Below are 13,129 nucleotides of genomic sequence, written 5' to 3' on the forward strand. Positions count from 1 at the left end.
GTTCTCAAGGCTGCCTCTCTGACACCCTGTCAGCCCCTGAGCCTTGGGCCAGCGGGCTGCTTCCCACTGGTTTCCTGGAAGCACTTCCTGACCAAGCCAGGGGGCCTCTCTCACCTCCCTGCAGCCCAGGCCCCATCCCAGAGCCAGGGGTGGCTTTAACACCTGCTTAAGTCTTTTCATCTTTGCTCCCTTTTCCTGGTTATCCTCCCAGGAATTTTAGGAGAAGCGTACCTTTTCTTATCATAGCTGCAGCCTGCTAGAGTTCTGGTGGGATACAAAAATGGTTGCAGAGTGGGAGGTTTTACTTTGAGGATCTCATGGTTGGTGATTCCATCCAACACCAAAATGGGAGATTTAATTAAGCAAGAGTAAGTGCCTATAGATGGAGCTTCTCTGAAGTGGAGACCACACCTTGTTCATTTTTGAATCCTTGGTGCCTAGGCCAGAGCTTGGCACATAGGAGATGTGCAGTAAAATTGTTTGTTGGATGAATGCACCTTTGTTTTCTTTCTTCTTCAGAAAGATGTCTGATGTGTGTTAAGTCCGAGAATCATGACCACAAACAAGGCTGGAGAATGCTTCTGCTTTGTAATAGCTCTCATGAGTCATGTCTAAAGAAAAGGTCCTGGGGCCAGAAGGCAGAGGTCCAGGTCTGGCTCAGCCATTATCCAAGAAACCCTGGGATCAGCCTCCCTGGAACTCAGTGTCCTCCATTGCAGCATGGACGTCATCCTATCTCCTCTGCCTGCCTCTCTGGATGGTTATAAGAACATGACACGAGAATGGATGTAACAATTTTCTGAGAATTTCAAAGACCATGCCGAAGGTATTACTTTTATTTATTTTATTTTTTTGTTACGGATATTTGTAGAGTTGAGCTGCTCATAATTATTTTTTATCTCAATCTCTTTTCTTCTACAAGTTCATGCTTAAGAACCAAAGCCAGGTTTACCTCCTTCCCCAGCTAAAGAAATATCCATCCTGGTAGGCCAGGCACTGCCAAGTGCTGGCCTCCTTGGAGTTCAATCGCCTGTTTGGTCAGCAAACATTTCTGTATCACAGGTGGCGAGGGACAAGTTAAGTCGCAGAAGACAGGCTGACAAATAGTTGCCAAAGCCACCGAGAGCAGAAACAGTACGGTCTTCTCCCCAGAGGACTGTGCTCCTCTACGCCTCCTTGAGCTGCGTCCAGAGAGCACTTGGTGCCCATTCTGTCTAGAACAGGCCCAAGGAGGAGGTAAGTTGTTGGGAGCAGCCAGCCAGGGACCCGGAGAGCCTGGGCAGGACCCTTGCCTCCTGACTTCCAAGAGCTGCCTCCGCCCCCTACGCCTCTCCAGGGACTGATGGATGAGGCCGTGGTGGGTGGTGCTTGGCCTCCTGCTGTCTCCTGTTGCTAAAGTAACTGAGTGAGATGAAACAGAAACAAGCCACGTGACCTTGCTGCCTCCACCCACGCATCCAGACAGCCCCCATCTCAGCCAGAGAGTCACAGTCAGGCCAGCGGATCCAGGCGTGTTTTTGGGGTCAGGAACCCCTCCCCGAGAAGAAACGCCTGAGCTGGGTGGCAGCCTATATTCTCTGAACACTGTTCTTGAGCAGACAAGATGTTGAAGCCGGGGTTGGCTGGGGGGCAGAGGTTGAGGGATCAAAATGATTTGAGTGTGCGGCTGCCAGTATGTCACATAGCTGGAATTGTGCAAGGCGTGGGATCTAGCTGCCTGTCCTTGGTTTACTCAGGGAATCTATAGAACGAGAGGGCAGAGGGCATGGCCTCTAACCCTCACCTTTGAAACCTGTGTCTCTAGCTTTCCCGTTCTCCCCCAGGATGGGCCCTCCCAAGCTTTCAGATAAGGGCGTTTCTTTTTTAAAAAATAAATTTATTTATTTATTTATGGCTGTGTTGGGTCTTCGTTGCAGTGAGCAGGCTTTTCATCGCGATGGCTTCTCTTGTTGCGGAGCGTGGGCTGTAGACACGTGGACTTCAGTAGTTGTGGCGCACAGGCTTAGTTGCTCCGCAGCATGTGGGATCTTCCCGGACCAGGGCTCAAACCCGTGTCCCCTGCATTGGCAGGTGGATTCTTAACCACTGTGCCACCAGGGAAGTCCCAAGGGCGTTTGTTAAGGAGCCGCATGATACCATGGGGATGAGGGCAAGGTCAACTGGGAAAGAGGTAACTCCTTGCAGGCCACAGTGAGGGGAGCTAGTCAGAGGAGAGGAGAGGAGAGCTGCTGGGCAGGGCACCCCACAGACAACCACTGCAAGGTCTCCCTCCAGCCTCAAGGCCCAGCTCAACGATGACCTTCTTCTAAAGTCTTTGCAAATCCACCTGGGCTGGAAATAGCACTTTCCTCCTCTCTACTTACCCAGTGTTTTCATCTGCATCTCCCTGTACACTTAGCACCTGTTTACCACGTACTCACCTTTTGTTTCGTTTTGTTTTTTTGTGGTACACGGGCCTCTCACTGTTGTGGTCTCTCCCATTGCAGAGCACAGGCTCCGGACGCACAGGCTCAGCGGTCATGGCTCACGGGCCCAGCCGCTCCGCGGCATGTGGGATCTTCCCGGACCGGGTCACGAACCTGTGTTCCCTGCATCGGCAGGCGGACTCTCAACCACTGCGCCACCAGGGAAGCCCTCACCTTTTGAATAACTTTTGTTACACAAATACTAATATATGCTTATTGAAGGAAAAATTAGAAACACAGACACTCACAAAGAAGAGATTAAAAACCACTCAAATGTGCTACCTGGAGGTAACCACTGTTGGTATTTGGGGGTGTTAGCCCTATTTAGGTTCATGTCTTTTCTCTGCCTGCATTCAGCTCTTCAAAAGCCAAGTCCAAATCTCCCTCCTCTCTGTGTACCCTCACAGCCACCACAGTGCTTCCCTTCAACAGGGTCTCAGTTCGTGTGTCTTAAATAAATGGGTGGATAAACAAAGGAAGGCACAGATGGATGAGTGGACAGAAGGTGGGGGGAGAAATGTTTTGCTACCCAAAAGTAGCCCCAGCGGAGGAACCAAGAAGAGAAGAGAAGGTGTCAGCCCTCAAAGTCACCTGCAGCCACCTTCCTCTCCCCTCCCAGCCTCTCTGCTCCCATCAGAGCAGACTCAATGCCAGGAAATGAGCATGCACAGAGAGTGGGCCAGATCTGGACAATAATTATTAGTGGAAAGATAAAGATGAAGCCCGATCCCTGCCATCTGACTTGGAAACGTCAACCATGGCTTAAGGGAAAAGAGGATTCATGGAAACAGCCAAGTCAAGGTCGCCACGTGTGTGCAATATTTTAGTCTCAGCAAGCAATCTGGCCGATTCAAATCCGCTGGTAAATGGGTTCCAAGAAATCTGATTTCATCAGTGCCATGGACACGGGAGTACGTCCCCATTACTTGCCCCTCAGTGGGTTGAAGATTATCAATGATTTATCTGGAGCAGAAACAGCAGGATTCCACATTACATCTTGGAAGGCAGCCAGGGCAAAGGCAGAGAATTAACACACCTTTATTATTAATTCCAATACCACAGCGCCCCATGGGTTCTGCAGCAAATCATGGGCTCTCTTAACAGGAGTTTCTCTGTGTTTAAGTGGAGCTGATTTTTTGTTTATTTGTTTCTTTGGGGGGTTTTTGTTGTTGTTTTTTTTTCAATGGGGCTTGTCCTCATTCTTAACTATAAAGACAACCTCAAAGTCACAAATGTTTATTCATCGTGCACAAGTCCGGAGCATGCTAGGTGCTACAGGAAAAGCAAAATAAGTCAGACAGTCCCTATATTGCATTCACACAAACATTAAACATTTATTGAGGCTGTTCTATGTGCCAAACACTGTGCAAGGCATTGGGTTTTACAACACATTACAGTTACGATCCTGTTTTAAAAGTAAAGAGGGACTTCCCTGGTGGTCCAGTGGTTAAGAATCCACCTTCTGGAACTTCCCTGGTGGCATAGTGGTTAAGAATCTACCTGCCAATGCAGGGGACACCACGGGTTTGGTCCCTGGTCCAGGAAGATCCCACATGCTACAGAGCAACTAAGCCCATGTTCCACAACTACTGAGCCTGTGCTCTAGAGCCTGCAAGCCACAACTACTGAGCCCATGTGCCACAACTACTGAAGCCCGTGCTCCTAGAGCCTGTGCTCCACAACAAGGAGTAGCCCCCACTCGCCACAACTAGAGAAAGCCTGTGCACAGCAAAGAAGACCCAACGCAGCCAAAAAAAAAAAAAAACTTAAAAAAAAAAAAAGAATCCACCTTCCAATGCAGGGGACGTGGGTTCCATCCCTGGTTGGGGAACTAAGATCCCATGTGCCACAGGGCAACTAAGCCTGCACATCACAGCTACTAAGCCCACGCCCTCTAGAGCCTGCACGCCACAACAAAGATCCCACATGCCACAATGAAGATCCCAAGTGCCGCAACTAAGACCTGACACAGCCGAATAAATAAATGTTTAAAATAAATAAATTAAATAAATAAGTAAATAAAAAATTAACAAAAAATAAAAATGGAGAGATGAGCCTCGGGGAGGTTATACAACTTCCCCAAATTGCCCACAGGCACAGAGTTTATAAGAGACTTGGGATTGGAATAAAGGGAAAGAATCTGACAGTTTATTATTTTTATTATCATTTTAGTTCCATTTCAGTAACCTTAGAAATACTCAGCCAACATTTGTGTGAGCCTCTCTCTCACTAGCCCAGAACAAGCCCCAGTTCATGCCAGGGGAGTGGGAAAGAGGTCTGCCCTCATTTACTCTCCCACTGCTATGTGCAAAGCCAAATGTCAACCGGGCCCTGCTCTCTGCTTATTCACAGTGACCTGCTGATGCCTGCCCTCTGCATGGTGCCCAGAGATGGCCATGGTGCAAGGGCTGATCATGGGCCCCAAACCAAAAACAATAAGCAGGAGGAGAAGAAGGAAGTTTTGCTCCCAGCTTGAGTGTTTTTTCTCGTCAACCTCAGAGCAGCATTCAGGTGCTGAGGGAAAGGAACCTGAATTTTGGAGCCCTGCAGACTGGGATTCAAACCCCAGCCCAACCTTTTGCAAGTTGTGTGAGCTTGGGCAAGCCTTTCAGCCTCTCTGTGGCTTCATTTTCTCCCCCACTAAATGGAGGCCATACCTACCCTGCAGAGAGGTTCAATGCGGTAACGTCAGCCCGCTGTGGCTCAATCAATAGTAGCCATTTAGTATTGTCCAAACTAAATTCTACCCAAGAAGCAGAGTCATGATTTTTTAAGCCATGAACTAACAAGTATTTATTAAAGATCCATTTTTTAAGCAGGAAGATCAAGAGAAACCTTGCCCACCCTCTGCAGGCGTGAGGGACCCAGGCAGGGAGTAAATAAAACCCCTGGCAATGTGCAACTCTCCTGCAGCTCAAGCATCCGAGATACAGGAAGTGAGAGATAAAATTCTCCAGAGTGTCTCGAGCTTTGGAGATAAAGACCATGAGTGTGGGTAGATGGAGGCCCCTAGGGGACCCCCAAGGCTGCACCACAGGTCCCCCTCACAGGCTTTCTTTCCACTCCCTGTTCCTTTCTCCCTGTTCCCCGGAGTTTGCTAACTTGCTGGCGCAGGTATCTTCCTTCCCGAGAGCCACCGAGGGCCCCGAGTATCCTCAGGTTATCTGCCCCGGGCCAGCCGGCTCCTGGCCGGGCTCTGACCTCACCTCGGCGTCAGTCTTATCAGGTGTGGACAGAACCGTCTCCCGACTCTGGGAGCTCCAAGCCCAGGATTCTCCCCACACCCAGGCAGAGGAGGGCCAGCCACCTCTGGCACTGAACATGGTGGCCACCTGCCAAACCGGGAGCGACCACAGGGGTCTGCGAGCAAAGCCGTGAGGCCCAGAGTCGGGAGGAAGGGGGAGGTTTACGTAAGTGTTGACAAGGAACAGAGCAAATGCTGAGCTCCACCAAGCAGGAGAGAGGAAGGGGGGCACGGTGGCAGAGAAAGACAGCAACTCCCGCCTCGGCTCCCCAGAGGGCAGCACGCAGAGGGCAGCGGGTCAGGGTGGGGATCCAGTCTCCTCTGGGAACTTGTTTCCTCCCAGGCAGCAGGGAGATCCAGCTGAGCCCAGTCTTCTGAGAAGTGGGTCTTGGGGGACTGGAACAGGAAGTGAGGAGCCCGCTGGGGAGCAGGGAGGTGGTGGGGGCCTTTGCTCACGGGTCCACGGCATGGGCTCCACTGCTCCGTGTCAGCCCCTATGCCATACAGCAAGGACACTTCATATCCAGGCCGCTCTGGTTTGTTTAGGTTTGTGGCTCGAATACTCCCTGGGGTTCGTGGCCTGGGGGTGCCGTCGGGGCAGGGTGTTTGATTAGAATTCATTCTACACAGACCCCTGTGTCCTGCTGCCCCAGACACTGGTTTGTTTGTACCAGGACTCTTGCCTTTGTTGGCCTTGTTAGTGTCTGTCAGTAAATGATAACTCATTTGAACTGTCCCCAGAATCACAGCTGTGCACTCTCCTGAAGCTTCTCATGTCAGAGTTGTCACATTCTAGTGCTTGGAAGAGAGGCGGGGGCAGAGCACCCCTCACCATGGTGTCCTGGGTGGTAGAGGGCCAGGTGAGCTGGACAGACTCAAGAGGGCTCATTCCTGGCAGGTTTGCCCTTGTCAGCAGAAGAGACAGGTAGGGACACTGTGGGGATAGGCGGCTGCACAGCTGTGGCCCATAGAAAAGAGGCAGCCCGAGGAACAGAAAGCTTGTCCTTCCCTACAGCTTGGGTTCCATGTGGTGCCCCACTGTGCTTGTACCCTGGGAGCACAGCTAGAAATTTGTCCTCCAGACATACTCCCATGTGTGCCGATGATGGAGTTCATAGCAGAAGACTGGAAACAATCAAAATGCCATCAACAAAGGCCTGATGTTTATACAATGTGTGTTATACAAAGGTGTGTTTATACAATGGCACGCTGTAAAGGAAGCTCCTTGTGCACTGGTAGGAAATGATCTCCAAAATACAGTTACGTCCAACAAATATGACTAGGTTAGGAACTGTATGTTATTGTTTGTTTAAAAAAAGAGGGGAGTGGGGAAGGGAGAACATGTATTTACATGCTTGTTTATGCATGGACTGTCTTGGAAGGCTGCACGAGCTGCTAGTATTATATCCCCTGGGAAGGAATGTTCCCTGGGCGGGTGGGAGAGCTGGGAAGGTAGCAGTTGACTTGTGCTATACAGCAACCCAGGCTAAACTTAGTAGCGGAAAACCATCACCATTTTACCCAGTTCACATTTATGTGGGTTGGCTCGACTGGGGCTTTTGCACATGACAACAGAGTCCCTAGAAGCAAGAGAGCGAGCCCAGTGCACAAACACTTTCAAGCCTTTACCTGCATGATGTTGGCTAAAGTCCCCTTGGCCAAAGCAATTCACACAACCAAGCCCAAATTCAAGGTAGAGAAATGGACTCCGTGTTTTTGTTTTTTGTTTCTGGGGGGTTTTTTGGCCACGCTTCTTGGGATCTCCCTGACCAGGGATTGAACCCAGGCCCTTGGCAGTGAAAGCACAGAATCCTAACCACTGGACCGCCAGGGAATTCCCAACTGCGTGTGTTACTGGGAGAAGCTACAAAATGCAGTGGACATTAATCCACCACACAGTGAGGCAGAGGCAAGGAGGGGTGGAGCGCCCTTCTCTTTGTAGCCTTTCGTACTTTTAAAATTTGAGTCATGCCAATACACGCTACTGAAAAAGAACTACAAATTTTAAAATTTGAACAGATTCCCTGAGATTAGCTTTGAAATAATCCAGTTGTTGAAGGAAACATAGGAGGGAGAGAAGAGGTGGAGATACAAGTGAGACAGGATCAGCCGTGAGTTGATAACTGCGGAAGCTGTGGGTGATGAATGAATGAGACTCATAGTGCCCTGCTACTCTGTGAACGTGGAAATTTCCTGCCACAGAAAGTTTTTTAAGTAAAAGTAAAACAGGACTAATACCCCGAACTCAAGCTTATTAAAGCTTCCTTGCATGGTGAGAGCATTGGCTGCATCATCCTCTCTTGCCTTCCCAACTGCCCTGGAGGCAGGGACTGCTTGTGCCCTGACTGCAGCCTTCCTGAGGATGCTGACCGCAGAGGTCAGCCACAGAGTGGGCCCACAGGGCAGCCCCAAGCAGAGACGCTGGGCCTTGAGGAATTGTCTGAGGGCAGGGAAGAAAGGAGCCTCAGGGAGCTGCCTCCACAGCGTGGGCAGGACTAGAGGCTGAAAAAATCCAAGGGATGGGGTGGTACTGGTGGTGGCAGGGGAGGTGCAAAATACTTGGCTCTTTCTGAACCATGTGCAGAGCTTCTGAGGTGGGGGTAGCAAGAAGGGAGCCTTCCCAGGGATTCCAGACAAAACATATAGAGCGTATGGGCACATAGCAAGGAAAATAGCTCTGTGAGAAAGGTACGTTTTCTTGCCTCTTCTTCATCACTCAGGATGGCCACATGTGTGCGCTGGCGGTGTGCCCAGGGTGAACCCTGAGCCACCCACGTGGCCTGGGCCCGGCTCTGAGGGCCCCCAGCTTGGAGCAGCTCTGAGAATGCTAAGCGCCCCAGGCTTCCCTTCTGTGGGCAGACAGGGAGATCTTTCACCATCTCTACACAGTCCTGTGGAGGCCCTAGCTAACCCTGAGAACTTTCTCCTCTCTTCCAAATGTCTACTAAGAGGCAGTTACCAGAGGTTCTACCCTCTGAGGCCACGCTCACTCGCTTTCGTGCGCACGCCTGTGAATGCCCGTGTGTGCGTCTCCTGTGGCCACTACAGGACAGGGAAGTGAGGGACATGACCGTGGCACTTTATAGGCATCCAACTGTGTCCCCCACCCCAACTCCAGGCCAGGTTAGTTGACCCTCCCGTTCATCATGCCCTACACCTATCTTTATTGCTGGATTCCCACATTGCTTAAACTCGTTCCTCACTAGTTAAAGACCTATTATTAAAGAATTGCTGTTACATTTTGAACTATGGTAATGGTGTTGTGGTTATGTTTTGTTTTGTCTTTTTATTGAAGTATAATGTATACACTGAAACAAACCATATGTGTTCAGCTGATGAATTTTTGTAAAGGGAAAACACCCAGATTGCCAGCCTGCAGATCAAGAAACAGACCACTGCAAGCATTATAGGATGTTCTTTAAAGAAGAAACATTGTTTTGTTAGTAATACATTCTTAAATATCTACAGATGAAATGATATGAAATCTTTGGTTTGCTTCAAAATAATCTGGAGTTGAGGAAAGGTACAGATTAAACAAGGTTGATAATTATTGAAACTGAGTAATGTTTACATACAGGTTTTCCACCTCTCTCTCTCTCATACACACACACACACACACACACACACACACACACACACACACACACACACTTGATAAAATTTTAAAGACAATCACTGTGCAGCCCTGGCTTCACCTCCACCCAGTGACTGTGAGAAGGTGTGAGGTGACAGCTGAGCAGGTGGGGTGAGGAATGTCCCTTTGGTATATTAGTTGCTAATCAAGAATCTGAGAGCCTAATGGGTTTACTATGCAAATTGTTATTTTTTAAATGGGTTTTTCTGTGCCTGTCTCCTCTGTGTAACTGACAGCTCCCTACATGTGCTGGGTTTTATTCATGTCTATATCCCTGACCCTTAGCACAGTGCCTGGCACACAATAGGTGCTCATAAGCATTTGTTGAGCAAATGAAAGCTTGAATTCATATCTTCCACAAGGCCTAACGCAGCCCCAAGATGGCACAGGTGCACGAACTGCTTCATAACTTGAACTGAAATCAATACTACCAACCTCTCTTTCTTTTTTGTAGCTGCTTTCAAACAATAAATTGTTCAAATCCTAAACTGTCAGAATTGAGAGAGACTCAGAGACCACTGTGTACAAACTTCTCGTATGATAGATGAGGAAACCAAAGTGCAAAGAAGAAAGTGACCTTTTCAAGGTCACACAGCTGGTAGGGACAGAGCCTGAACTGGAACTCAGGCTCCTAGAGCCCAGGCTGGCCTCTTTTTGTTCTACCATCCAGCTCCACAGCTGTGAACTCGACACATACCCACAATTCTATTTTCACAGGTAAAGAACGAGAACTTCAAAGAAGTAAATATAATTTTCTCACGGTCTTGGGTTATTGTGACTCCATAGCTTTCTCCAGAACAGTGTTCTCCATATTGTATTTTGTCTCTTACTTTAAGAAAACTTAAAATTCAAAAACCTTAATTTTCAAAACAAACAGAGGGGTGATTATTCTCATTAGAAATGGCTTTGGTGCACATTTCTTTTAAAGAGATGAACTCTCTCAAGTGTCTTTGAAACATGAGTCAGTTCTTAACAATTCCATCTGCATCCAGCTTGTTAGGAATGGAGCAACTGAATAAAATCAGGCACAGCCCAAGCCACAGCCTCACAGTCCTGTCATGTCAAGTGTCACGAGGGCACTTTCAACATACCCGAGCCAAAAAATAAACAAATCAATCAGAGATAACACACCAAGAGTGGAAATAAATGGAAAACACACACACACACACACACACACGGAAAAAACTCAAGCACTTCGTAACATATCTTTTTAAAAAAATATGTTGATTTATAGAAATTTTTAAATTAAAATATTAGAATAATTTTGCCTTATAGTTTAATTTTGTTGGCACTAAAAGCAGCATAACTCAAAAAAAGCAGCGTAACTCTAGTGATCTTTTGTGTCACTCATGTATTCATGTTCTGAGCTTTTCCGTGCAAAAGTATTTTGCAGCTTTGCCCAGTACTTTCAAGAATCTTGTGACACTTCCATCCCCTGACCCAACAGGGGCGGCCAGATGTCTTTGCTGTAAAGAGGATTACTGAGATGCTCTCCTTTATATAATCCAGAAGACTCTGGGAACAACAGGAAAGAGCAAATAAGAGATGTCAAGGAGAGAGGTTACAAGCAAGCGCTGCTCTTCAAAGATGCTCTCTAAGCAAGGAGAGGTCAAAGAATGTTTTAACGGACGCTGATAAAGCAGGGGCTCGGGAAGCTGGGTACCGGGCGCCAGTGTCCTAGGCAAGCAGAGGGGTTAGCTTACATCCTCCATTAAGGGTTAAGCTTTAAGCCCAAGAGCTTTGGGTGAATCAGGGCCAGAGCCCGGAGAAGAAAGGAGACACCTTATCTCTAATCAGCCCGGCCTCAAAATAGCTCTCTCTTTCCTAGGGCAGAGACCCGTCATCACCGCGCAGCACAGCACAGCACAGCGGTGTGGAGGTGCCCCAACCCACTGGGTCAGAAAGTCAATGAGTGAGCTTTATTCATCTCTTGCACAAGTTAGAGCTCTCTGGGTGAAGCATTGCAAAATTTAGCAACCTTCAAGATGGCTTGACTAGAATCAGGATGTTCCAGTCACGAAGGACCTTACAATTTACTTGGATCAATCGGTCATTTTACAGATGGATAAACTGAGACCCAGGGAGATGAAATGATTTGCACAAGAAAACACAGGGAGTCCATGGCTGGGCCAAAGGCGAAAACCTGGAACTAGAGCAGACATTCTCTTTCCCTGGCAATGCTGCTGTACTCGTCTGAAAAATGAATGAAACACTCATGTGCCCCGCTCAGTTTTCCTTCCGTTGTTAAGGAAATCATTTCCAGTGCTCCGAGAGCTTCCAAGTCAACACTCTCACAGGCAGCTGTTGTTAAACTCTTCCATCGTGAGTTTCTCAAACTTCATCTTCTATCTTCATTATCCAGGCAGCTTTACTTTTGAGGTTCTATATATGGGATGCCATGGTTGTTTTTCCCCCACCCAGGCTGCTGGAAGAGAATGTTACAAATGGGTAATTGAAGGACTCGGGGAGTTGCTTACAATGGGGTCAGACAAAAATGCCCACCAGCCTCATCAGCGGCTCACCCCGGCCGAAGGTTATGACTCACAGCTCGGAACGTGCCCCCCCAGGGGCCATCTGTGAGATGGCACAGCTGAAACATTCCTGCTGCCACACTTCCTACACGGCCATTTGCATACTGTGCCCTTTTGTGCAGCCACTACACAGTATGGGCTCTGTCGAGAGCTGTAGGAGGCACACAAGTTCTAAGCAGGAAAGGGGCCAAGCCTGGGGCTTGCAGAGGCTGCTGGAAACTGCGCAAAGTAATGGGATGTAGAATGTGGACGAAGGGCTGGAGTGTGCAGTTAGGAAATGCCTGGCTCCATCGAGCTTTACGCAGTTTTGTTTCAGGTTATCACCATCCAGGACTTTGTGCCTGAGACCAAAGAGAAATAAAAGCGCTAAGAGGCAGAAATTGAATTTCAGCTCCCTTCCATTTCTCCGTGGTTGTAATCTCTTACATGTTCCCAGTTATTTCTTGCATGAGTCGCTTGGCTGGACTTATCACAGCTCTTAGGTGGAAAGTAGCCCCTAGTTGTTCCTCATTTGTGGGATTTATTTTCTTCTAGATACCCTCCGAGCTACTGCCCATAAGGCCCAAGGCTTTGTAATTCCCCTAGGGCCTCCCACTATAGTGCTGGGCACACAGCACGTGCTTAATAAATATTTAATAACTATGTCCTACTGGGTCAGCATCACAGTTCTACACTCACTTTGTCCTAAAGCCAGATCATGCCAGGAAGGCCTTCATTTTACTCATGAGAGGGCAAAGGGCAAAGAAAAATGATCATCCAGGGTTTACACACAGTCAATGGCAGATCCAGGCCTCAATCCCAGGTCTTTTGAAACTAAATCCAGTCCTATCTACCTGTCTATCATTTATCATAGAATGGAGACAAAAAATATTATGCTAAAGACCTTTAGGCTAAAGTTAGTGAGAAGGGAAATAGTATTAGCTCATTGCTTGAGAGGTCTTAAAATTGTCATGTCAATTTTAAAAAAATGATACTTTAACTAATATATCCTTAGCTTATTATATGAGTTACATAAACATTCTCAAACATTCATGTAATTATAAAAGTATTTCTTTCCTAGCAGGAGATCAATCATAATCAATTGTTTTATCAGAATAAAAATGTTTCCTTTTTAGCTAAAGATCTAAAAATTGGATGCAAATTAATGCCTAGTAAGTGAGATTAATCTCTCTCTATGAGGTAAGGTCTTATTGTTCTAATATCAACCCAACATGGATTTTGAACTTCTCAGTAACATGCATATTCATGTTCAAAG

The 13,129-nt window shown here is 47.7% G+C and overlaps 1 long non-coding RNA gene across 1 annotated transcript; it reads left to right on the forward strand.

Moving 5' to 3' along the window:
• The first annotated feature begins 1,076 nt into the window (after window positions 1-1,076).
• Window positions 1,077-12,518, forward strand: LOC136794320 (uncharacterized). Its single transcript, XR_010840914.1, has 2 exons — window positions 1,077-1,236; window positions 11,172-12,518. It is a non-coding gene; the product is annotated as an uncharacterized lncRNA (long non-coding RNA).
• Window positions 12,519-13,129: the final 611 nt, after the last annotated feature.

Source organism: Kogia breviceps, chromosome 5 (genome assembly GCF_026419965.1).
Source record: "Kogia breviceps isolate mKogBre1 chromosome 5, mKogBre1 haplotype 1, whole genome shotgun sequence".
NCBI lineage: Eukaryota > Metazoa > Chordata > Mammalia > Artiodactyla > Physeteridae > Kogia > Kogia breviceps.